Consider the following 24,202-nt stretch of genomic DNA (forward strand, 5'->3'; position numbering starts at 1 on the left):
GGCACCGCAGTCTCAAGAACATCCTGACTTTATCAGTTCCACTCGCCTCCCTAATTCCAATCAGGATGGGGTGGCCAGGCCCTGGTGGATATAGCACGTGTAATGGGACTGAATCACAGCTGAGGAACTCCGTGTAGAAAAACCCAGTCTTTTAAAGGGAACCTGACCTACCATTTGCCCCAAAGGGAAACATCCTTATTTAACTGTACAGCGAACACACCCGTCCACTGTCCCAGAGGGTGACACTGTCTCTTTTTTCCCCAAAGCTCTTTTTCATGCAAACATTCCTGAAAAAACAGTCCAATACAAAAACTGTCCGTAAGACAGACACACACATGAGAAATCCATAATTAATTGTCTTCCAACAATATCTACCACTCGTTTCTTCACCATACTCACTACTGGCAAACTTTCCCATAGGTACACCAGTTGGTCAACCATGCTTTTTTTCTGACAGGAGGTAGGACCGGATCTATTCATTTGCCTCAAGCAACATTGGATTGAGTTTACTATCTACAGGATGCTGTGTATCAGGTGGAGGCTTAATTCACCTTAATTGCTTAATACCATAGCAAGGTAGGTGCCACACTCAACCCACTGAAGAGCCCAATGCCCACTAGCATGTACTGAAGAAAGACTTGATTTCTCCATAAGTTTCTGAATCAGCGTTCTCAGGCGATAAGTGAACAGACAGCTGATTATTGTGCCAAAGCTAACAACTGACATATTTCGGATTAAGAGCAGCAGGTTTTGTATTCGTTATCCGTACAAAGCAGGGCGTGGGTATAGTGGAGTCACGGGTCATGAGCAGAAAGGGGCTGACAGCTGGAAAACACACAGAAATTAGGGCAGCAGGGATTATGAGAAAGAACGTAAGAAATGCGAAAGGTGGAGGAAAGGGTGTGAAAAGATACAAAGGTGCTCACAAGAACAAGGATGCTTTGGGTGGCTCTGGACTCAGCAGAGGATCTGGGAGACACAGTATTCCTGTGAATGTGTCGGACTCGTTGTCTGTGCCAGTACAGGGTGGCAATTATGGAGCCACGGGTCCAGACTGTGAGCACGGAAAATAAAACTTCAGGGAACACTATCACTATCGCTACTACAGTGATAGTAGTGGTTACCAAATGGGAAAGCGGGGAGGAAGGATATATAAGGAGGTTGGGATTGATATATACACACTACTATATCTAAAATACATAAACAACAAGGTCCTACTGTATATCACAGGGAACTATACTCAATATTTTGTAATAACCTATAAGGGAAAAGAATCTGAAAAAGAAGAAAAATATATATGTATAACTGATTCACTTTGCTGTACACCTGAAATTAATACAACATTGTAAATCAACTACACTTCAATTAAAAAAATCTTAATTCAAAAAAACAAAACCAAAAAATGCCCTCATTTAAACTGGACTTAGAACTTGCTCATGGATTGTTTCTTTTTTTAAATTAATTTTTATTGGAGTATAGTTGATTTACAATGCTGTGTTAGTTTCTGCTGTACAGCAAAGTGAATCAGTTATACGTATACATATATCCACTCTTTTTTAGATTCTTTTCCCATATAGGCCATTACAGAGTATTGAGTAGAGTTCCCTGTGCTATGCAGTAGGTTCTCATGGATTGTTTCTACATTGAGCCCGTGATGCAAATATCTTAGTCGTATAAAATATGCCCGGAAAACCTTTACACTTTATACACTGTAGGACCACAGATAGAATTTCAGTGAACAACACTCTACCACTATTTCTCTCTTCTCTTGTAGTTTGAAGTAGAAGATGTGCCCACAGGGTCCTGGCATTCAGTGTTGGCAAGAGGCCTGACCCCTACCAACTACTTATGTCTTGAAGGACTTTGATGACCCAACAGTGATGAGAAAGTCCCTTTCTTACTGTAGTATTCTTAATATATAATCCACACTTTATATAAGAAATAAAACATAACAAAACAGAACTATCAATTTGCAAGTGCTGTTTTTTTTTCCTTCTATGAAACCATCCCAAGAAGTAATCCTTGGTAATAGTTTCATGATTGTAACAATTTATAAAATAAATTTTCATTGCAAGAAATCCACTGGTCTCATATTGAGGTAGGCAGATCTCCACTCCCTGGGGTTAATACCTTCGTTATATTACACTACATGGGAAAGAGTCTTTGTTTTTATTTTTTGGCCTCGCTGCACGGCATGTGGGATCTTAGCTCCCCAACCAGGGATCGAACCCGCACCCCTTGCAGTGGAAGCACAGAGAAAAGAGTCTTTGAAGATGTAAATACGTTTACTAATCAGTGGGCTATGTTTTAGACTGAATGTTGTTTCCCCCACAAAAATTCATCCCTTGAAAGCCCAGCCGTGTAAATATACTGCTCGAAGGTGGCTGTCCAAAAACCAGTAGGAGGATGCTCCAGAGACACAGAATCTGTAAGCAACTTGATCTTGGATCACCTAACATCAAGGTTATTCTCCTAACACAATAAATCTATCACACACAAAAAATTAACATTAGACAGTCCATTTAATAGACGGTCCATATACCGATTCCCCCCTGTCCCCCAGGGATACAAAAATGTCTTTTCTGTTTTTATAAATCTAAGATCCAGTCATGGTATAAATATTGCATTTAGTTGTCTTGACTCTTTAGTTTTTAAAAACTATATTGTTTGCATTCTGGTTTATCACAGGGTATTGACTGTAGTTCCCTGTGCTATACAGTAGGACCTTGTTGTTTATCCATCCCAAATGTAATAGTTTGCATCTACTAACCTCAACCACAATGGAAAAGAATATAAAAAAGAATGTCTATATGTGTATAACTGAGTCACTTTGCTGTACAGCAGAGACTGACACAACACTGTAAACCAACTATACTTCAATTTAAAAAAATAACTTCTGTAGATTAAAAAATAAAATAAAGTTAAAAAAATAAACTAGATGGTTTGCCACTCCTTTGTCTTCAGTGATACTGACAGGTTTTTTTTTTTATAATGTTTTTTTGGCCATGCCCCGAGGCATATAGGATCTTAGTTCCCCAACCGGGGATGGAATCCACGCCCCCTGCAATGGAAGCACAGAGTCTTAACCACTGGACTGTCAGGGAAGTTCCCAATACTGACAGTTTTGAAGAGGGCATACCAATTGTTTTCAGAATGCCCTTTAGCATAGGCCTCTGTGATTGTGTCCCTCATCCTTAGAGTCAGGTACAATATTTGAGTAAAACTTCTGCATGCAGATGATGATGGGACATTCTTAGTGCACAGCCTCAAAGTTTATGAGCATTTTCTATCACTGGTAGAGGCTAAGAAATGCACCAGGTGAGTGGGATGCATCGGGGGGCAGGATGGCACTTTCTGGCATATGGGCACAGGCTTTGGCCATGACTCCTATGAGTGGCCGGACCTGAGCCCAGGGGGTTGCTACCTGGAAGTTGAGTTCTAAAAGCCATGTGCTTTGCTCGTAGCAAATGCCCCTCCCACAGGCACCTGCTCAGGACTGCTGTTGGCATAACCAAACAGTCTGCAGAGGGGGCAATGAGACATTAAAAGCCAAGTTTTCTGTGGCAAGGACACTGTAGTGGCCAACTGTGAAAACGGGCTCTACCTCCAGTTTTAGACTCCACTCACCAGTAAGATGGATTTTAAGGAATGACTTCCCTAGTACAATGGCACCAGCCCTTAGTTGACCCTGATCCTCATTAATTAATTAATTTTATTTTTGTCTGTGTGCATGCTTTGTCTAGTTGCGGCGAGCAGGGGCTACTCTTCATTGCGGTGTGTGCTCATTGCTGTGGCTTCTCTTGTTGCAGAGCACGGGCTCTAGGCACGTGGGCTTCAGTAGTTGTGGCTCGCGGGCTCTAGAGCACCGGCTCAGTAGTTGTGGCGCACGGGCTTAGTTGCTCTGCAGCATGTGGGATCTTCCCAGACCAGGGCTCGAACCCGTGTCCCCTGCATTGGAAGGTGGATTCTTAACCACTGCGCCACCAGGGAAGCCCTAATTTTTCCCATTTTAATTACACTGTATCTTGTTGCATTCCTCTTCAGGTTGATCCTGTTTGAGACTCTGTGCTTCCTGGACCAGGATGTCTGTTTACCTTCCCAGGTTAGCATAGTTTTCAGATATTATATCTTCAATGTGCTCTCTGCCCCTTTCTCTCTCTTCTCCTTCTGCAACCCCTATAATGGAAATGTTAGTATGATTGATCATGTCCCCAAAGTCTCTTAAACAGTCCTCATTTATTTTTATTCTTTTTCCTGTTCGGTATCAGTGATTTCAATACTCTGACTTCCTGCTCGCAGGTTCCTTCCTCTGTATCACTTAATCTACTGTTGATTCCTTCTAGTATATTTCTCATTTCAGCTATTATATCCTTCCTCTCTGTTTGGTTCTTCCTTATATCTTCTAAATCCTTGTTAAACTTCTCACTGTGGGGCTTTCCTGGTGGTGCAGTGGTTAAGAATCTGCCTGCCAATGCAGGGGACACGGGTTCGAGCCCTGGTCTGGGAAGATCCCACATGCTGCAGAGCAACTAAGCCCGTGCGCCACAACTACTGAGCCTGTGCTCTAGACCGTGTGAGCCACAACTACTGAACCCGTGTGTCACAACTACTGAAGCCCACGCACCTAGAGCCTGTGCTCTACAACAAGAGAAGCCACCGCAATGAGAAGTCCACGTGCCGCAACAAAGAGCAACCCCCTCTTGCCACAACTAGAGAAAGCCCACGTACAGCAACGAAGACCCAACACAGCCAAAAATGAATAAATAAATTTATAAAAAAAAAAACTTCTCCCTGTGTCCATCCATTCTTCTCCTGAGTTCTTTGATCACTTTTACGATCATTACACTGAACTCTTTCTTGGGTAGATGGCCTATCTCCACTTCAGGTAGTTCTTCTGGGTTTTTATCTCGTTCCTTAGATTGGAACATGTTACTCTGTTACCTCATTTTGCCTAATTTGCTGTTTTTGTTTGTGTATCTAGTAGGTTGGTGATGTTTCCTGACTTTGGAGACGTGGCCTTTTTTAGATGTCCTATGGGTCCCAGCACCACGTTCCCCTCTGGTCATTAGTGCTATACGCTCTAGGGTTGCCCCCTATGGCGGATGCCTTTGTCCTTCTGTTGTAGCACCCTGACTACTGTGGGCAATCTTGTAGGCGTGGCTAGGCTGCAGTATTGTTGTTGCCAAGTGCTGCCTTGTGGAGAGGCTGACGGCCACTGGTTGGCAGGGCTGGGTTATGAGGCTGTTGCCTGCAGAACCCTGGGGGGGTCCCGGGGCTAGTGCAAGCTTACTGGTGGGCAGAGCCAGGTTCTCGGGTGGGTGGTTGTGGGACTGGGGTTCCTGAATTCAGTGTTGACCTGCTGGTGGGTGGAACAAGTTCCTGACATTACTGGCTGTGCGTACTGGCTGTGTGCCAAAGCTGGTACTGGCCTGCTGGTGAGTGGGGTTGGATTCCAGTATGGCTGGCTGAGGAGTGCAAGGTATTTCTGAGCAGATGTCTGCCTGCTGGTTGTTGGGGCTGGGGTCTGGTGGGTCCTGGGGCTGGTACATGTCCACCGGTGGTCTGAGACGGGTCCCAGGGTCTCTGACTTCACAGTCCTGAAGAGCCTGAGTCTAGGGTCTGCCCACTGGTATGTGAGGCTGGTCCTCGGTCCTCTGGTGGACAAGGCCATGTCTAGGGCAGCTGTGTGCTCAGGGAGCCTTAAGGAAGCCTGCCTGCTGGTGGATGGGTCTGTGACCCTACTCAGCTAATTGCTTGGTCTAAAGCATCTCAATACTGGTGCCGACAGGCTGGTTGGTGGGGGGCGGGGCTGGGTCCTGAGGCTAATAATCTAGAGGTAGGATTCCAAATGGTGCAGGCTAGCACCAGTGTCCATGTGGTAGAAATAGCTCACAAAAATAGGTGCTGCCCATGTCTGTGTCCCAAGAGTGAGTTCCATTTGCCTCCTACTTCTCCAGGAGATTCTCCAAAATCAGCAGGTCAGTCTGACTCAGGTTCCTTTCAAATTACTACTGCTTTCCTGAGTCCCTGAGCATGTGATATTTTGTGTATGCCCTTTAAGGGTGGAGTCTCGGGGAGGATTAAGATGGGGCAGTAGGAGGACATAGAACTCACCTCCCTCAACAAACACATCAAAAATACATTTACATGTGGAGCAATTCTCATGGAAAACTAACTTGAGATTGGCAGAAAAAGTCCTACACAACCAAAGCTGCAAGAAAGATCTCCACATAACCTGGCAGGATTTGAAAAAAAGGCATCGAGCTGGGACCTGCACACTGGGGAGGGATCTGTAAGGAGAAGAAAGTCTGTACGAGCAGATCCCTTGCCCTGGGGAGTGAGCAGGTCAGACCACCATTTGGGCATCCCAGTCTTGGGGTCCTGTGTAGAGAAGACAGGCCCTCTTGCCCACTGGAAAATCCACTGAGACAGTTAGAAGGGATGGAGAAGCCTAGACTCTACTTGCAAGGAGCACACATGTGCTGGCTTGACGACAGTCAGGGCAGAGAGTGTCCTGCATTGGTGGCTGCTACCTTGCTACACTCCCCAATCTGAAGGAGTGCAATCCCTGGCCCTGCTCACTTCACACCACAGCCTGGCATGAGATCTGGGCAGAGACTCAGTCTAGATGCACAGAGACAGACCAGGATGCCTGGGGTGTGATCTGGGTGGATCCACAGAAGCCATTGTCAGCATGTGTACGGGTGAAGGGTGTAGCTCTGGGGGACAGTGTGCACATGGGGCCATGCCACAAGAGCAAGTAATGACTAAGCGCTCAATCTCAGGTGCTCAGGCCCTGGGATAGGACTCATTTAGCTACACAGAGATAGCTGGGAGTGCCCAGGGTATGGTCTGGGTGGGGCACCAATGGCCACTGTCAACTTACTCAGGAGTATGCAGCAGTTGTCTCCCAGCAAGAGTGACCCAGCTCTGCCCAATCCACACCACAGCTTAGCACTAGATCAGGGGCAGGCAGGTCCTGGGGGAAGTCTGCCACAGAGGCAGCCCAGATCCCAGGCTGCAGCAGAGCTACCTCAATTCTTGCATCCACAATGCCACAACCCCCAGTACCAGCCTACTCCACAGGACAGCCTTGCACTAGATCTGGGACAACGTTAACAGAGAAAGGGTTGCAAACTTAGGCTGCTTCAGAGCAGAAACAAAGACCCCTATACAGGTAGTCATAGGTCCTCTGTGACCACACAGGCCTCACTTGCTTCATCAATCACCTCCTTTGGGGCAGGGCACCCACTCAAGGGTAAAAGAGCCAGAATGAACCTGAGGGCTTCTACTCCAACAACTGGGGAGAAGACCCCACCCCTCACAGCACACTGACAGACACGGAGTAGAGAAGAAGCCCTACCTCACACCCAACACAGGCTCTAAATACTACAAAACTAACTACATTCACTATCAAGGGGATAAGGGCCAGCACACCCTGAAGAAAGACATGGCTGGCATCAATACCAAAGCCAGCCCTCGCACCAAAAACACTGGACACACGCAGTCTACACAGGGATGCTCCCACATAAAAACACCCCTTCAAGACCACAGTAGATAACTTTCTCTGTGTATTTAGGAGAAACAGTTAAGTAAAATGAAAAGGCAGAAAAATCACTCCCAATTAAAAAGACCAAGAGAAATCCTCTGAAAGGACAAATAATAAAACAGAGCTCACCAGGCTACTAGACACTAAGTCCAAAAAGGAGTTAATAAAAATGCTAAAAAAAATTGAGAAAGATTATTGACAGAAATTCAGATCCATGTAACAAGGAACTAGAAATTATAAAGATGAAACAATCAAAAATAGATAATTCAACTGCTGAGATAAAAAACCCAATCTAGAAGCAATGAATACCAGCATAAATGACACAGAAGAAGGAATAAGTGACCTGGAAGACAGAATAATGGAAATCAACCAACTAGAATAGCAGACAAACATAAACTAAAAAAAAAAAAAGAAAAAAGAAATCAACATATGAGATCTATGGGGTAATATAAAACATGTCAAACAATACATAATAGGAGATCGAGAGTGGAATAGAGAAAGAAGGGGATTGAAAACATACTTGAAGAACTTATGACTGAAAACTTCACAAATCTAAAGAAGGAAACAGATATTCAGGTACAGGAAGCACAGTGGGTTCCCAAAAAGATGAAACCAAACAGCCCCACACCAAGACATATCATCATTAAAATGGTAAAAGTTAAAGATAAAGAGAGGATTTTAAAGGCAGAGAGAGTAAAACAAAGAGTCAGTTACAACGGAATTTACATAGGGCTATCAGCTGATTTCTCTGCAGAAACTTTGCAGGCCAGAAGGGAGTGGTATGATATAATCAAAGTGCTGAAAGGGAAAAATCTGCAAACTAGAATTCTTTACCCAGCAAGATTATCATTAAGAATAGAAGGTGAGTTAAATAATTTTTCAAACAAGCAAAAACTAATAGAATTCAGCAATACTAAGCCAAACCTAAAAACAATATTGAAGGATCTTCTCTAAAAAAAAAAAGAAGCAAGAATCCACAGGAAAGGGAAAAATCACAAAAGGAAAGGCAAATGTATAAAAGGATTGAAGTTCACTTACTGAGCCAGTACATAGATTAAAAAACAATCCAAAATTTTTGTCAAAGTGATCATAACTACAATTAACATTAAAGGATAAGCATGAAGATGTAAAATAGGACATCAAAATCATAGAAAGTAGGGGAGGGGAGTAGAAAAATGTAGATCTTTCAAAATGTGTTTAAACTTGTATGTCTATCCGTTTATAGTAAGTAGATATAGTTATGGGTCAACATACTTAAACTCCGTGGTAACCACAAATCAAAAACGTACAATAGATTCACAAAAACCAAAAAAGAAAGGAACCCAAGCATACTACAGAAGAAAATCATCAAACCATACAAGGAAAAACAAAAGAAGAAATGAACAAAGAAGGACTACAAAAACAACTGGAAAACAAGGATTAAAATGGCAATAATTACATACTTATCAACAATTACTTTACGTGTTAGTGGACTAAATGCTCTAATCAAAAGGCATAGAGTGGCAGATTGGATGTTAAAAAAACCTACAATATCCTGCCTACAAGAGACTCACTTCAGGGCAGAAGACACACACAGACTGAAAGTGAGGGGATGGAAAAATATATTTCATTCAAATGAAAATGACAAGGAAGCAGAGGTATCGATACTCATATCAGACAAAGTAGACTTTAAAGCAAAGTCTATACCAAAAGACAAAGAGGGTCATTATATATTGATAAAGGGGTCAATACAGGAAGAGGATATTACACTCATTAACATATATGCACCCAATATATGAGTATCCAATTATATAAAACAAATACTAACAGACATAAAGGGAAACATTGACAATAATACAATAATAGTAGATGACTTTAATACCCAACTGTCATTAATGGACAGATCATCCAGATAGAAAATCAAGAAGACAACAGACATCCTAAATGACACAAGAGATCAGTGGATTTAATTGATATCTACAGGACAAAACATAAAAAAAAAGAAAACACAGTTTGTTTTCAAGCATGCATGGTACGTTCTCTAGGATAAACTACATACAAAGGCACAAAACAAGGCTCAACAAATTTAAGAGAATAGCAAATATTACAAGCATCTTTTCTGACCACAGTGGTATGAAACTAGATTCAATTGCAGAAAGAAAAACGGGACAAGAATGGACGTATGGAAACTAAACAACATGTTACTAAAAACCAACAGGTGAACAATTAAATCAAAGATAAAATTAGAAAATACCTCAAGACAAATGAAAATGAAAATATAACCTTTAAAAATTTAAGGAATGCAGCAAGAGGGAAATTCATAACAAACAGGCCTTCTTCAAGAAACAAGAAAAATCTCAAGTAAACAACCTAACCTAGCACATAAAAGAGTTAGAGAAAGAACAAACAAAACCCAAAGTCAGCAGAACAAAGGAAATAATAAAGACCAGAGAGAAAATAAAGATCAAAAAAAGTATAGAAAATGATCAATAAAACCAAGAGCTGTTTTTTTAAATATAAACAAATTCAATGGACCTCTAGCCAGGCTCACCAAGAAAGAAAGAGAGAAGATGCACAAAAACAAAAGAAGCAATGAAAGAGGAGAAATAACAGCCAATACTGCAGAAATAGAAAAAAATCATAAGAGAATATTATGAACATTTTTATGCCAACGAATTGGACAACCTAGAAAAAATAAACAAGTTTCTAGAAACATACAGCCTGTGAAAACTGAGTCAAGAAGAAATAGATAATTTGAACAGACCAATCACTAGAAATAGAACTTGCAATTAAAATTTTTTAAAAACCTCTCTGCAAAACAAAAGTCAAGGATCAAATGGCTTCCTTAGGGAATTCCACCAAAGATACAAAGAACAACTTATTATTCTCCAACAATCCAAAAAAACTGAAGACCAGGGAACACTCCCAAATTCATTCTATGAGGCCACCATCACCCTGATACCAAAACCAGACAAAGACAATTAAAAAAATAAAATTATAAATAGGCCAATATCTTTGATGAATATAGACGCAAAAATCCTCAAGAAAATATTAGCAAACTGGGTCTAATAATATGTAAAAAGGATCATACACCGTGATCAAGTTGTATTCATTCCAGTGTTTCAAGGATGGTTCAACATACGCAAAATCAATCAATGTGATACACCAGATTAACAAAAGAAAGGACAAAAACCACGTGATCATCTCAACAGACGCTGCAAAAGCATCTGACAAAATTCAACATCCATTCATGATAAAAACTCTCACCAAAGCAGGTATACAGGGAAGATATCTCAACATAATGAAAGCCATTTATGACAAAACCATCACCAACATAATAGTCAATGGTGGAAAGCTGAAAGCCTTCCTGCTAAAATCTAGAACAAGACAAGGATGCCCACTCTCACCACTTCTATTCAACGTAGTACTGGAAGTCCTAGCCACAGCAATCAGACAGGAAAAGGAAAGAAAATGTATCCAAATTGGAAGGGAAGAGGTAAAATTGTCATTATATGGAGATGACATGATACTCTATATAGAAAACCCTGAAGACTCCCCACAAAAACTATTAGAACCAATAAATGAATTCAGCAAGGTAGAAGATACAAGATTAATATACAGAAGTTGTTGCATTTCTTACACTAACAATGAAATATCAGAAAGAGAAAGTTAAAAATTCCATTTAAAATCACATCAAAAAAATACCTAGGAATAAACTTATCAAAGGAGGTGAAAGACGTATATGCTGAAAACTAAAATGCACTGATGAAGAAAACTGAAGATGATTCAAAGAAATGGAATGGTATCCCATGCTCACGGGTAGGAAGAATTACTTTTGTTAAAATGGCCACACTACCCAAAGCAGTCTACAGATTTAATGCAATCCCTATCAAAATACCCATGATATTTTTCACAAAACTAGAACAAATAGTCCTTAAATTCATATAGAACCACAAAAGACCCTGAATTGTCAAAGCAATCCTGAGGAAAAAGAACAAAGCTGGAGGCATGAACCTTCCAGACTTCAGACAATACTACCAAGCAAAAGAAATGAAAACCATGTGGTATTGGCACAAAAAGAGACATATAGATCAGAGGAACAGAACAGAGAGTCCAGAAATAAATCCACACACCTACAGTCAATTAACCTAAGACAAAGGAGCGAGAAATTACAATGGAGAAAAGACAGTCTCTTCAATAAGTGGTACTGGGAAAGCTGGACAGCTACGTGAAAAATCAATGAAATTAGAACACTCCCTCACATCATATTAAATAAGTACAGTCAAAATGGTTTAAAGAACTATGTATGTCATGACATGGTCAACTTTTACAAGGAAACACAGGAAAACATTCTCAAACATAAATCACAGCAATTATTTTTTTTAGATCAGTCTCCCAAGGCAAAAGAAATAAAAGGAAAAATAAACAAATGGGACCTAATTAAACTTCAAAGCTTTTGCACAGCAAAGGAAAACATCAACAAAATGAAAGACAACCTACGGAATGAGAGAAAATATTTGCAAACCCTACAACCAACAAGGGGTTAATATCCAAAATATATAAACAGGTCATAGAATTCTATACAAAAAACAGCAATCCAATCAAAAAATGGGCACAAGACCTAAATAGACATTTCTCCAAAAAAGACATACAGATGGCCAACAAACACACGATGCTCAACATCACTAAATATAAGAGGAATGCAAATCAAATCACAATGGGGTATCACCTAAAACTGGTCAGAATGGCTATCATCACAAAGTTCACAAATAATGATTGCTGGAGAGGGTGTGGGGAAAAGGGAACATCTGTGTATGGTTGGTGGGAATGGAAATTGGTGCAGCCACTATGGAAAACAGTATGGATGTTCCCTTAAAAACTAAACATTGAGCTACTATATGATCCAGCAATCTGGCTCCTGGGTATATGAATATCTGGGAAAACAAAAACTCTAATTCAAAAAGATACATGCACTCCAATGTTCATAGCATCACTTTGTACAATAGCCAAGACATGAAAACATGGATATACATGCAATGGAATGATACTCAGCCATTAAAAAGAATGAAATATTGCCATCTGCAGCAACATGGAGGGACTGAGAGAATATTATACTTAGTGAAGTCAGAGAAAGTCAAATACCAAATGATATCACATGTGGAATCTAAAAATAATACAAATGAATCTAAATACAAAACAGAAAGAGACTCGCAGACTTAGAAAACAAACGTATGGTTACCAAAGGGGTGAGGGAGGGAGGGAGGGACAAATCAGGAGTACGGAATTAACAGATACAAGCCTCTGTACATAAAATAGATTAGTAACAAGGATCTACTTTATAGCACAGGGATATACAATATCTTGTAATAACATAATGGCGTATACTCTGAAAAACAAAAAACGGAGTCACTTTGCTGTATAGTTGAAGCAAACACAATATTGTAGATCAACCATACCTCAAAAAAAAAAAAAAAAAAAAAAAAGAGTGGAGTCTCTACCTCCCTGTATTTCCCACATCCCTCTGGCTCTCCCGAAAGAAAGCCCTGCTGCCTTTCAAAGCTAAATGTTCTGGGGGCTCATCTTCCCCGTGTGCCAGCCCAATGTAGGGCTCAGAATGCTCACCCCTTGGGAAGAATCTTTGTAACTGTATAATTCTCCTGTTTCTAGGTCACGCACCCAGGGATATGGCTCTTGACTGTACCGAGACTCCAACCCTCCTACCTGTCTCACTGGGGATCCTTCTGCATTCCTTTAATTGTAGAAGATCTTTTCTGGTAGCTTCTGGTCTTCCTCATCAATACTTGCTCTGTATACAGTTGTAATATTGGTGTGTCCAGGAGAAGAGGAGAGCTCAGGGTTTTCCTACTGCATCACCTTGGAGCATTCCCCTGGGGTATTCTTGGTTACAGCAGCCCTAGCTGACTAAAACAGATTTTCCTCGTTAATGAAGGTGGGTTGAGTATAATCACCTGAGCTTTAAAGAACAGATGCCAAATAGTTACGACTGAAAGAAGTAAGAGATTGAAAACAGGAGAGGGATTCAATTTGCTAATGCTGCCCTTCTAGATGGAGATACTCAGAAGTGAGTCATTAAAGGAAACGTATTCTGCCAACAACATGAATCAGCCTGAAAGGAGTTCTTCCACAGGTTCCAGTTCAAGACTCTCCTTTGGACACTGAGGGTGAAGGAAGGAAGGAAGGAACTGGCAACTGTGCACTGTGGAAATACACACAATTTACATATTTCTCCTAACAGTGGGGGATTTTGTATTCCTGAACCAGGCAAAGTAGAGCCTGTGTACACTGGAGTCACGGCTCACGAGCAGAAAGGGGCTGACAGTGGGGAAGCGCGCAGCAGTGATTACAGTGATGTCCACAGGGAACCAGCTAGGATGATCAGAAAGAGACAGTTGAACGATGTTGAACGATGGAGGAAAGGGTATAAAAGCAGACGACAGTGCTCACCAGGAGAAGAATGGTTTTGGCAGCTCTGGGCTCAAGAAGAGCGGGGGGGACCTGGGGGAGGCGTTGGTCCTACCAATGTGTTGGACCTGCTGCTCATGCCTGTACAGGATGAAAGCCATGGAGCCCCTGGCCCAGAGCGTGAGCCCCAAGCAGAAAACATCAGGGAATAATAGCAATGCTCCATACGATGCCTGTCTGGTTTTGTCACGATAAACAGCAGAACAGTATCAAAAATCCTTTCCGTTTGTGATGTCTTTGTTGCTCCATTTGCCAGTTACATCGATAGGAAAAACAACATTTCCCAGCATTTGGAGCATCCAACACAGGAAAATAGAGGCAACAATGTACTTGGGAGCTTTTACTTTAAGCTCTGCCCGCCTGGAGTTCCTGGGACTGATCGTGGTGGCCTGAAAGACACTCCAGAGGCAGATGCTACCAGTGGACATTCCCTCCCCACTCTGTGAAGAAAGAAAAGAAGCCTGCATCCAAAATCACTGGGTATATGTTTCCACCCAAAGCGGGAATAACTGTCTGGCAGACCCCTTTAGAGATGAGGACCAAGAAGTTGGCTACAATCAGGTGCTTAAGGATGAAATCTGTGGACCTTAACCTGTAGCCAGTGAAGGGAAGGATGATATAACAGCAAAGAAGCGAGAAATTCTCCAAGATTCCAACCACAGTCTGTGTTAAGAAGATCACATCCATTGTCAAATCGCTGCTAGCCATCCTCTCAGTTCACAGTCACTGACACTTGTCTTGTGAGTTTAAATGTCCTGCATGGGAATATGAGGCTTGGGCTACATGAATCATTTCAGCTGAAATCCAATATTCTGCACTTGCCGTGAGTTCCCGGTTAGAAAAATGTACTTCATGTTTTTCTGTTATTAGCAGCCTTAAAAGGGTTGAATGTATACATTATAAAGAGCAGTTATATGTAAAATTACTTGTTGAAGGCACGCCACAAGATCACTTCATTCTTCACGAATCCACGAGCCCGGGATTTCTATGACTTCAATTTTACAGGGAAGGGTAACACAGAGAGGTTACATGCTTCTTGAAATCCGCTGCGTAGGGCAGAGACCCATTAGGCTGGTAAAGATAGTTCATTGAACCACCATTCTCTGCCAAAAAGCCAGTTGGTTCTATTCAAATAATAATCCAGGTCCATATTTAGTTTTAATTTCACAACTTATTTTAGACTGGTGGTATTTTATATTTTCATTATAACAAGATTCCATTCTTGTAAAGTTTTATTTTGTAGGGCACTATGTATTGTGAATGAAGCTTTAGGTATTTTTTTTTTTTTTTTGTGGTACGCGGGCCTCTCACTGCTGTGGCCTCTCCCGTTGCGGAGCACAGGCTCCGGACGCTCAGGCTCAGCGGCCATGGCCCACGGGCCCAGCTGCTCCGCGGCACGTGGGATCCTCCCAGACCGGGGCACGAACCCACATCCCCTGCATCGGCAGGCGGACTCTCAACCACTGCGCCACCAGGGAAGCCCTTACCCAGACTCTTGATCTGCCTTTCTCTTACAGACTCTGTTGCTCAGAATGAAATAGAACATCCTTACCTGACTCCTTCCTGATGCCAGGACAATGGGCTCAGAGTGATGGTTTTTATAGCCAGTACCTGTGTGGGAGGGAGCTAGCCGGAGCCTGATATATGGGTTTGAGATTCTGTGTCCTCCCCACCCCTCCCATCAGAACTGCAATAAGCATTTCACCTGCAGCAGCAACGGGAGTGTAGGCTTGGGGTCCGGGAACATTTCTGAAAACTTTTCTCTCAGTTGTTAATTACTAAAAACGATTACAAGTTTCCAGTTAGCCCCCTCAGGAAACAACTGGAGTGTTTTCAAGAGGCATTTTCTTTTCCATGATCCCTGAAGGCGGACAGGGTCTCACGTGGAGGTGAGTTGGAAATTCTTAAGTCACACAAATAAAGACTGCCATAAAGGATGTGTGTTCCTCTAGATTCTTCACTTTCCTGAGACGTTTCTCTCCCTGAAACTAGTACTTTCCTAATCTTCAGACCACGGAACTGAACCACCAGTTAAAGTATTGGTAGAGAAATGGAATGAGACAAAATACCTGAGAAGTATATTCAAAGAGACACAAGTAAAAGGAAGAATATGATCAATCACTCATTATAGAAAATGTCTGCACAAATCAAAGCCAATTAATTGGACTCATTTGCATAAATCAATGCCAATGAATATGGAGACGTTGTAGGAAAATATACTTTACAATTACTGACCTCCATTAGTGATTAGACTTAGACACAGAACAATATGCATAGGAAAAAATGAGAAGGTTCAAAAAGAGTGTCTCACAAATTAGCATCTAGTTCTGATGGCTCAACAGAGAGATTTTACTATTCGTGTAAATATCAGGTGAACCAATGCTCAATTACTTAATTCAAGGGGATCAAATTGTTACCAGAGTGCTCTACATGAATTACTTAATTAATTGTGCTATTTTTCAGTAATGAGCACTCGATGCTTTGATAACTAAGAAATATAAATTAGAAGTTGAAAGTAATCTTTCAGTTTTCCCTACAAATAAATCCACATTTGATGCACAGTCATGATGCAATCATTGTCAATTTTCAAGTCAGGAGTTGGAGCCATAATGGTGGTCAACCATGTCTGCACACAAACACGAACTCATTGAAACACTTACAGGCAGAAGCAAACACACGTGTGCATTCACACTCACGTACTCATATATACTCACATACATATACATAAGTCACGTACTCACACAACTACAGGTGCAAACTCACAAACATTCATGCACATGCTCAGCACATATAAACTCACATCATATTCATAAACACACATGACGCATTCATATGAAAGCATTCACTTTCATAAAATTAACTTACACAGTCCCTGTGCATCTGTGGACGACACGTTCACATACAGAAGAATAGTTGTATCTCCAGACTTCTGGATGCAGGAAAAAGGGGTCATTTCCATTGTTTGTAATCCTTTCAACGCTGCAACAACCAACAGACAATATTTGCTATATGCAGCCTTAAAATTGCTATGCGTATTACCTCCTTGGGTGGGTCAGAGGGTAAGAAAGGTAGAGTGCTCAGAGGCATGGCAGTGAATGGGTATGTGATAGATCGGTATGAGAGAGAGGGCATAGAAAAAGGGGTAGGCAAATAAGACCATGGTGAAGGAAGCCTGGAGTGTGGGAGGGAGTACAGGGCAAGAGAAAAGGCAGGATAAAGAAAAAGGAATATGAAAAATCCCAAGGTAGTTAACGTGCATTGCCGGTTTTGAGGGTACAATGAGTTAAAGTGTGTGGCAAAGTGAAGGGTATGAGGCATACCGGGTTCTAGGGAAATAGGTGCGGGATTCCATGGGAATGAAGGAAATAAGGGTATGAGGAGTTTGGGGGCAAAAATGTTAAAGGTCAGTGGTTGATAAAACTCCTAAGAGACTTATTGTCTTTGAGGGATTAAAATGATAGTGAGGGTTTCCCTGATGGCGCAGTGGTTGAGGGTCTGTCTGCCGATGCAGGGAACGCGGGTTTGATCCCTGGTCCAGGATCCCACATGCCGCAGAGCAGCTGGGCCCGCATGCCACAGCTGCTGGGCCTGTGCTCTGGAGCCCGCGAGCCACAGCTACTGAGCCCGCGTGCCACAACTACTGAAACCCACATGCCTAGAGCCCATGCTCCGCAACAAGAGAAGCCACCGCAATGAGAAGACCGCGCACCACAAGGAAGAGCAGCCCCCGCTCGCTGCAATTAGAGAAAGCCCGAGAGCAGCAACAAAGACCCAATGCAGCCAAAAAAAAAGACAGTGAGAGGAGGAAGGGGAATACGTGTGTGGTAGGCAGATGCTGGAAATATAGTGTGGCCCAAGGCAGAAATAGAGAATTGAAAGAGGACATGAAGCCTGGTGAAGATAATGACCAAGAGAAGAGAAAAAAAATGGGCACATGACAATGAGGAAGCTGGGAGAACGTTGGGCATGAATGAGCCAAGAAGCCCAGGAGAAAGGGTCAGGGATAAGAGGGCTGTGGGTTGTGGATTTGGTTTATGAATTAGTTGAGGATGCCTGAGAGTCGGGGCCGGGGTCCTTGATGGTGTGGTTGTAGAGTACACGGGGAATGGGCTGAGATATCTGGCTTGGAAGTAGATGCAGGGTAAGAAAATAAAGGCTCAAATGATGTGGTTTGCAGGGGGGATAGAAGGTGAGGAGGGCCAGGCTAGAATCACATAGGAATGGATGTCCAAAAAGTGACAGGAGGGAGGTCGAGGATGCAACATAGGAGTCTGAAAAAGTTGAGTGAAGTTGAGGAGTGAATGGAGTTTGGTGCATGGCTACAGCTCACAGGGGTGGAGGCACGGAAGATGTATCTGAGGGAGGGGAAATACACAAGCGAAGAGGGGAGGAATGGAACTGGGAAAGACGGAAGTGGCAATGGGCAGATTGGAGGTCACTATTTGATTTCCTATACATTAATTCTCCAATTTATGGTCAAATCACAACAGTCATGGATAGTTTCTAATTTCAGGTCAGGGGAGCAAAAATCTTGCTTATATAAAATGCCCCCAAAACCACTTAAATAGAACATACAATGTAGGATGGAAGCTAAATTTCGGGGTAAATAACATGATAGCATTTCACTCTTCATTTGGGAAACCACGTAAAGGATGTGACTTCCATAGGTCATGCAAAAGAGGCTGTTTATTAGCCTCATGTAAATCAATGAAGTTAGAAAACTCCCTCACACCATATACAAAAATAAACTCAAAATGGCTTAAAGACTTAAATATAAGATAGGATACCATAAAACTCCTAGATGAGAACATAGGCAAAACATTCTCTGACGTAAATTGTAGCAATGTTTTCTTAGATCAGTCTCCCAAGGCAAAAGAAATAGAAGCAAAAATAAACAAATGGAACCTAATCAAACTTATAAGCTTTTGCACGGCAAAGGAAACCATAAGAAATTGAAAAGACTACGGACTGGGTGAAAATATTTGCAAATGATGCGACTGACAAGGGCTTAATTTCCAAAAGGTATAAACATCTCATACAGCTCAATATATTAAAAAAAACCCAATCAGAAAATGGGCAGAAGACCTAGATAAACATTCCTCCAAAGAAGACATACAGATGGGCAACAGGCACATGAAAAGATGCACAAAAGATGAAACAAAAAGATGCACAAAAATATCTAATTATCAGAAACATGCAAATCCAAACTACAACGAGCTATCACATAACACTGTATAGAATGGCCATTATTTTAAAATCCACAAAAAATAAATGCTGGAGAGGGTGTGGAGAAAAGGGAACCCTCCTACACTGTTGGTGGGAATGTAAATTGGTGCAGCCACTGCAGAAGACAGTATGTAGGTTCCTTAAAAAACTAAAAATAGGACTTCCCTGGTGGCGCAGTGGTTGGGAGTCCGCCTGCTGATGCGGGGGACGCGGGTTCGTGCCCCGGTCCGGGAGGATCCCGCGTGCCGCGGAGCGGCTGGGCCCGTGGGCCATGGCCGCTGGGCCTGCGCGTCTGGAGCCTGTGCTCCTCAACGGGAGAGGCCACGGCAGGGAGAGGCCCACGTACCGCAAAAAAAAAAAAAAAAAAAAAAAAAAAAAAAAAAAAAAACTAAAAATAGAGTTACCATAGGATCTAGCAATCCCACTCCATGGCATATATCTGGAGAAAACCCTAATTTGAAAAGATACATGCACCCCAGTATTTACAGCAGCACTATTTACAATAGCCAAGACATGGAAGCAACCTAAATGTCCATCAGTTGTTGAATGGATAAAGAAGATGTGTTATATATACACAATGGAATACCACTCAGCCATAAAAAAAGAACAAAATAATGCCATTTGCAGCAACATGGTTGGACCTAGAGGTTATCATACTAAGTGAAGTAAGTCAGACAGAGAAAGACAAGTATCATATGATATCGCTTGTATGTGGAATCTAAAATATGATACAAATGAACTTATTTACAAAATAGAAACAGACTCAGACATAGAAAACAAATTTATGGTTACCAAAGGTGAAGGTGGGGGGAAGAATAAATAGGAGTTTGGGATTATCAGATACAAACTACTATATATAAAATAGATAAAAAACAAGGTCCTACTATATAGCACAGGAAACTATAATCAATATCTTGTAATAACTTATAATGAAAAAGAATATATATATATATGTATATAAAACTAACTCACTTTGCTGTACACCAGAAACTAACACAACATTGTAAATCAACTATACTTCAATAAAAAATAAAATAAATAGGATGCTTAAGTTTTTGGTAAATGTTTGTGGTAAAATAAAAGTAAAAAACATAGGAAGAACTTTAATGATAAAATAGTTAATAAAATTATTCATGAGTTACATTAGCAATAAACTATTAAAAAGTAAAATTAAGAAAGTAATATCACCTAAAACTGCACTGAAAACAATAAGATACCTAAGAAATCATCTAACCAAGGAGGTAAAAGACCTGTACCTTAAAAACTATAAGCCTGGGGTTCCCTGGTGGTGCAGTGGTTGAGAGTCCACCTTCCGATGCAGGGGACATGGGTTCGTGCCCCAGTCTGGGAGGATCCCACATGCCGCGGAGCGGCTAGGGCTGTGAGCCATGGCTGCTGAGCCAGCACGTCCGGAACCTGTGCTCCACAACGGGAGGGCCACAACAGTGAGAGGCCCACGTACCGCAAACAAAACAAAACCAAACCAAACCTATAAGCCTGATGAAACAAATTGAAGACAACACAAATAAATGGAAAGAAATACCATATTCATGGATTGGAGGCATTAGTGTTATTAAATGATCATAGTCCCCAAGACAAGGTACAGGTTCAATGGAATCCCTGTCAAAATACCAATGGCATTTTTCACAGACTAGAGCAAATAATTATAAAGTTTGTATAGAAACACAGAAGACCCTGAATAGCCAAAATAATCTTGAGAAGGAAGAACAAAGCTGGAGGTGTCATGCTCCCTGATTTCAAACTATACTACAAAGCTTCAGGCATCAAAATAGTGTGGTACTGGCACAAGATCAATGGACACATAGATCAAGGGAACAGAATAGAACAGAAATAAACCCATGCCTACATGGTCAATTAATCTATGATAAAGGAGGCAAGCAGATACAATAGGACAAAGACAGCCTCTTCCACAAATAAATGATGTTGAAGAACTGGACAGCTACATGCAAATCTATCAAACCAGAATAATTTCTCACACCATATATAAAAATAAACTGGTATATACATACAATTGAATATTATTTATTTATTTAATAATTAATAAATTTTAAATTATTATATATTTTTATTTTTGGCTGCATTGGGTCTTCGTTGCTGCGTGCAGGCTGTCTCTAGTTGCGGCGAGCAGGGGCCACTCTTTTCTGTGGTGCACGGGCTTCTCATTGTGGTGACTTCTCTTGTTGCAGAGCACAGGCTATAGGCGCACGGGCTTCAGTAGTTATGGCACGTGGGCTCAGTAGTTGTGGCACATGGGCTTAGCTACTCCACGGCATGTGGGATCTTCCTGGACCAGGGCTTGAACCTGTGTCCCCTGCATTGGCAGGCAGATTCTCAACCACTGGACCACAAGGGAAGTCCCTACAATGGAATATTGCTTAGGCTGAAAGGGGAGGAAATAAAGACATGTGCCACAACATGGATGAACTTTGAGGACATTATGCAAAAAGACAAATACTGTACGGTTCCACTTTTATGAGATATTTATGGAAGTAAAAATCACAGCAATAAAAGCAGAAAGGTGGTCGTCAGGGTATTGCAGAAGGAGAGATGGGGAGTTACACTTTCAGTTTTGCAAGATGAAAAGAGTTCTGGAGATGGATAGCGGTAATTAGGTTGGACAAAAATATGAATATATTTAACCACTAAACACTTAAAAAGAGTTAAGATTGTAAAACTGTATATTTTATTTATCATAATAAAAAATAGAAAAAAAAAGTCTTTGAGCACTGCCACAAGAGGTGAGGGCGGGGGAGAGTTTGATGAGAAAGTTGGAATTAGTGGGGTATGACTGAGAATAGGCGTGATAAAGTGAGGTGGGAAGGAAGAGGGCACAGGGAAAGGGGGATATAAGAGCAAGATTGTGGAGATTCATGGAGCATGGGGATTGGGGGATAAAGTGCAGGAAGAGAGAGACTGTAGAGGGTTAAAGTGTACACAGGGGTTAAAGAGTGCAGTGTGTTTAAAGTACACTGTGGGACACAGGTCCTGACCCAATTGCTTTTCTTCCCTTCCTACCTCATTACACGTGTATCTTTCTTACAGCCTTGGCTGTACAGGAGTCCTTCTCCCAGCTTCCAGTTACTTTCCAGTGAGAATTGTTCCACAAGTAGATGCCTTTTTGATGTGTTTGTTGGGGAGGTGAGCTCCACGTCCTCTTATTCCACCATCTTGATCAAGAGGACTGAGTACTTTTTTCTTGAAGAGTCTGTTGCTTTGTCATTTTTTGTGTGTTTTCTGTCCCTTTTTTTTTTACTGAATTTTAAAAAGTTCTCTATATACACTAAATAGGAGGCCTGTCTTGGCTCTCTCTCTTTATCGCTTTTTCTGTTTTGTTGTCTTTTGATGAGTAGAAGCTCTTAACTTCAATACAACATCATTTGTCATGTTCTCCTTTATAGCCAATATTTTTGTTCTGTTTAAGAAGTCTTTTCCTATTATAAGATCTCAAAAATGTTCTTTGTTTTCTTCTAGAAAAATCATTTTATACCTTTAAATTTTACATCAGCAATCTATTCAGAATAATTTGTTATATGTGTTAGTAGTGACTTAAGTCTTTTTATCCATCAAGATAACACACTCCCATTTATTCTGAAAATGTTGTGTTTGCCTTTCTTTTTATTTGCTGTCATCTATCATGGCCTCATCCAGTTTAACATCACCTCACCCTTGGAGCTGATTTTCTGTCAAGTCTCCTGGTGATTCAGGCTTTTCTTGTCTCTTTCAATCTTCACAACCCAGTGTGCCACACAATCAAGGTTAGTCTTAGTACCAGAAATCTTCAGTGGAAATTTTTGTTTAGAGCATTGATTATTCTCATGTTTTAAAGGGAAAACTGTGCCATGTTGAGAGACAATTTTTGGTCTCTTATGTTTTTTCACAGCTTGTATCAGCTTCTGTCCTAAATTATCTTTTCAAGGATTTTTTGTATAACAATCAATTTCAGATAATGTCTGCAGTACCTCCTCCAGGGAAAAGGACAGATTAATTACTGGACCAACATAAAAAAAATAGTGCCTTCCTCTGAGGCAAAATTTCGGCAGGTTTGTTGAGGACCAACTTTTAAATATTTGGATTTCTTAACCTTGACAACATATTCACTTGTGATGCATCCTCACTTGTGATGCATCCTGGGCCTCTTTGTATCATCTCTGAGGAACTTGAGGTGGACAAGAAGAATAGATGCAAACATGAAGCTTCTGCTGTTTACTATGTCATGAATAATAAAATCTTCTTTCTCAGACCCCAGAGGCTCATGCCTTCTGACAGCATCCATGAAGTTGACAGGATAATTTGTTATCTTGCCAGTAGGGTAAAATCTAAGACATTTCCTCACATTCCTTAAGAGTCATAATGAGGAGGATGTGAAGCCGAGAGAGACAAGATTTTCTCAGAGAGAAAATTAGAAAGATCCTTCAGAATCCCAGTTAAGGGATAGGAGAATGCTTCCTAGAACAAGTGGAAATTTTCTCACCCAAGCTCTGGGCAACGTGAGAAAAGGACAGTCCTTTTCAACAAATGATGCTGGGAACATTGGATATCCACATGCAAAAGAAGGAGGTTGGACCCTTAACACCTCATACAAAAATTAACTCAAAATGGATCAAAGACCTAAATGTAAGACCTAAAACAATAAAACTCTTAGAAGAAAACAAAGGGCAAAAGGTTCGTGACATTAGACTTGGCACTGATTTCTTTGGATTTGACACCAAAGGCACAGGTAACACAAACTGAACTTCACAAAATTTAAAAAGCTTTTGTGCATCAAAAGACAGAATCATCAGAGTAAAAGGACAATCCACCGAATGGGAGAAAATATTTGCAAGTCATATACCTGATAAGAGATTAATATCCAAAATACAGAGAGAACTCTTAAAACTCAAAACAACAGCAACACAAAAAACCCAGAAATAACCCAATTTAAAAATTGGCAAAGGACGTGAATAG

At 41.2% G+C, this 24,202-nt stretch overlaps 2 pseudogenes; one reads left to right on the top strand and one right to left on the bottom strand.

The window, feature by feature from the left end:
• Positions 1–24,202, top strand: part of LOC136140962 (zinc finger protein 850-like) — a 397,037-nt pseudogene that overhangs the window by 29,983 nt on the left and 342,852 nt on the right.
• On the bottom strand, positions 13,765–14,719 carry LOC136140752 (vomeronasal type-1 receptor 4-like; annotated as a pseudogene).

Source organism: Phocoena phocoena, chromosome 20 (assembly GCF_963924675.1).
Source record: "Phocoena phocoena chromosome 20, mPhoPho1.1, whole genome shotgun sequence".
NCBI classification, from domain to species: Eukaryota; Metazoa; Chordata; class Mammalia; order Artiodactyla; family Phocoenidae; genus Phocoena; species Phocoena phocoena.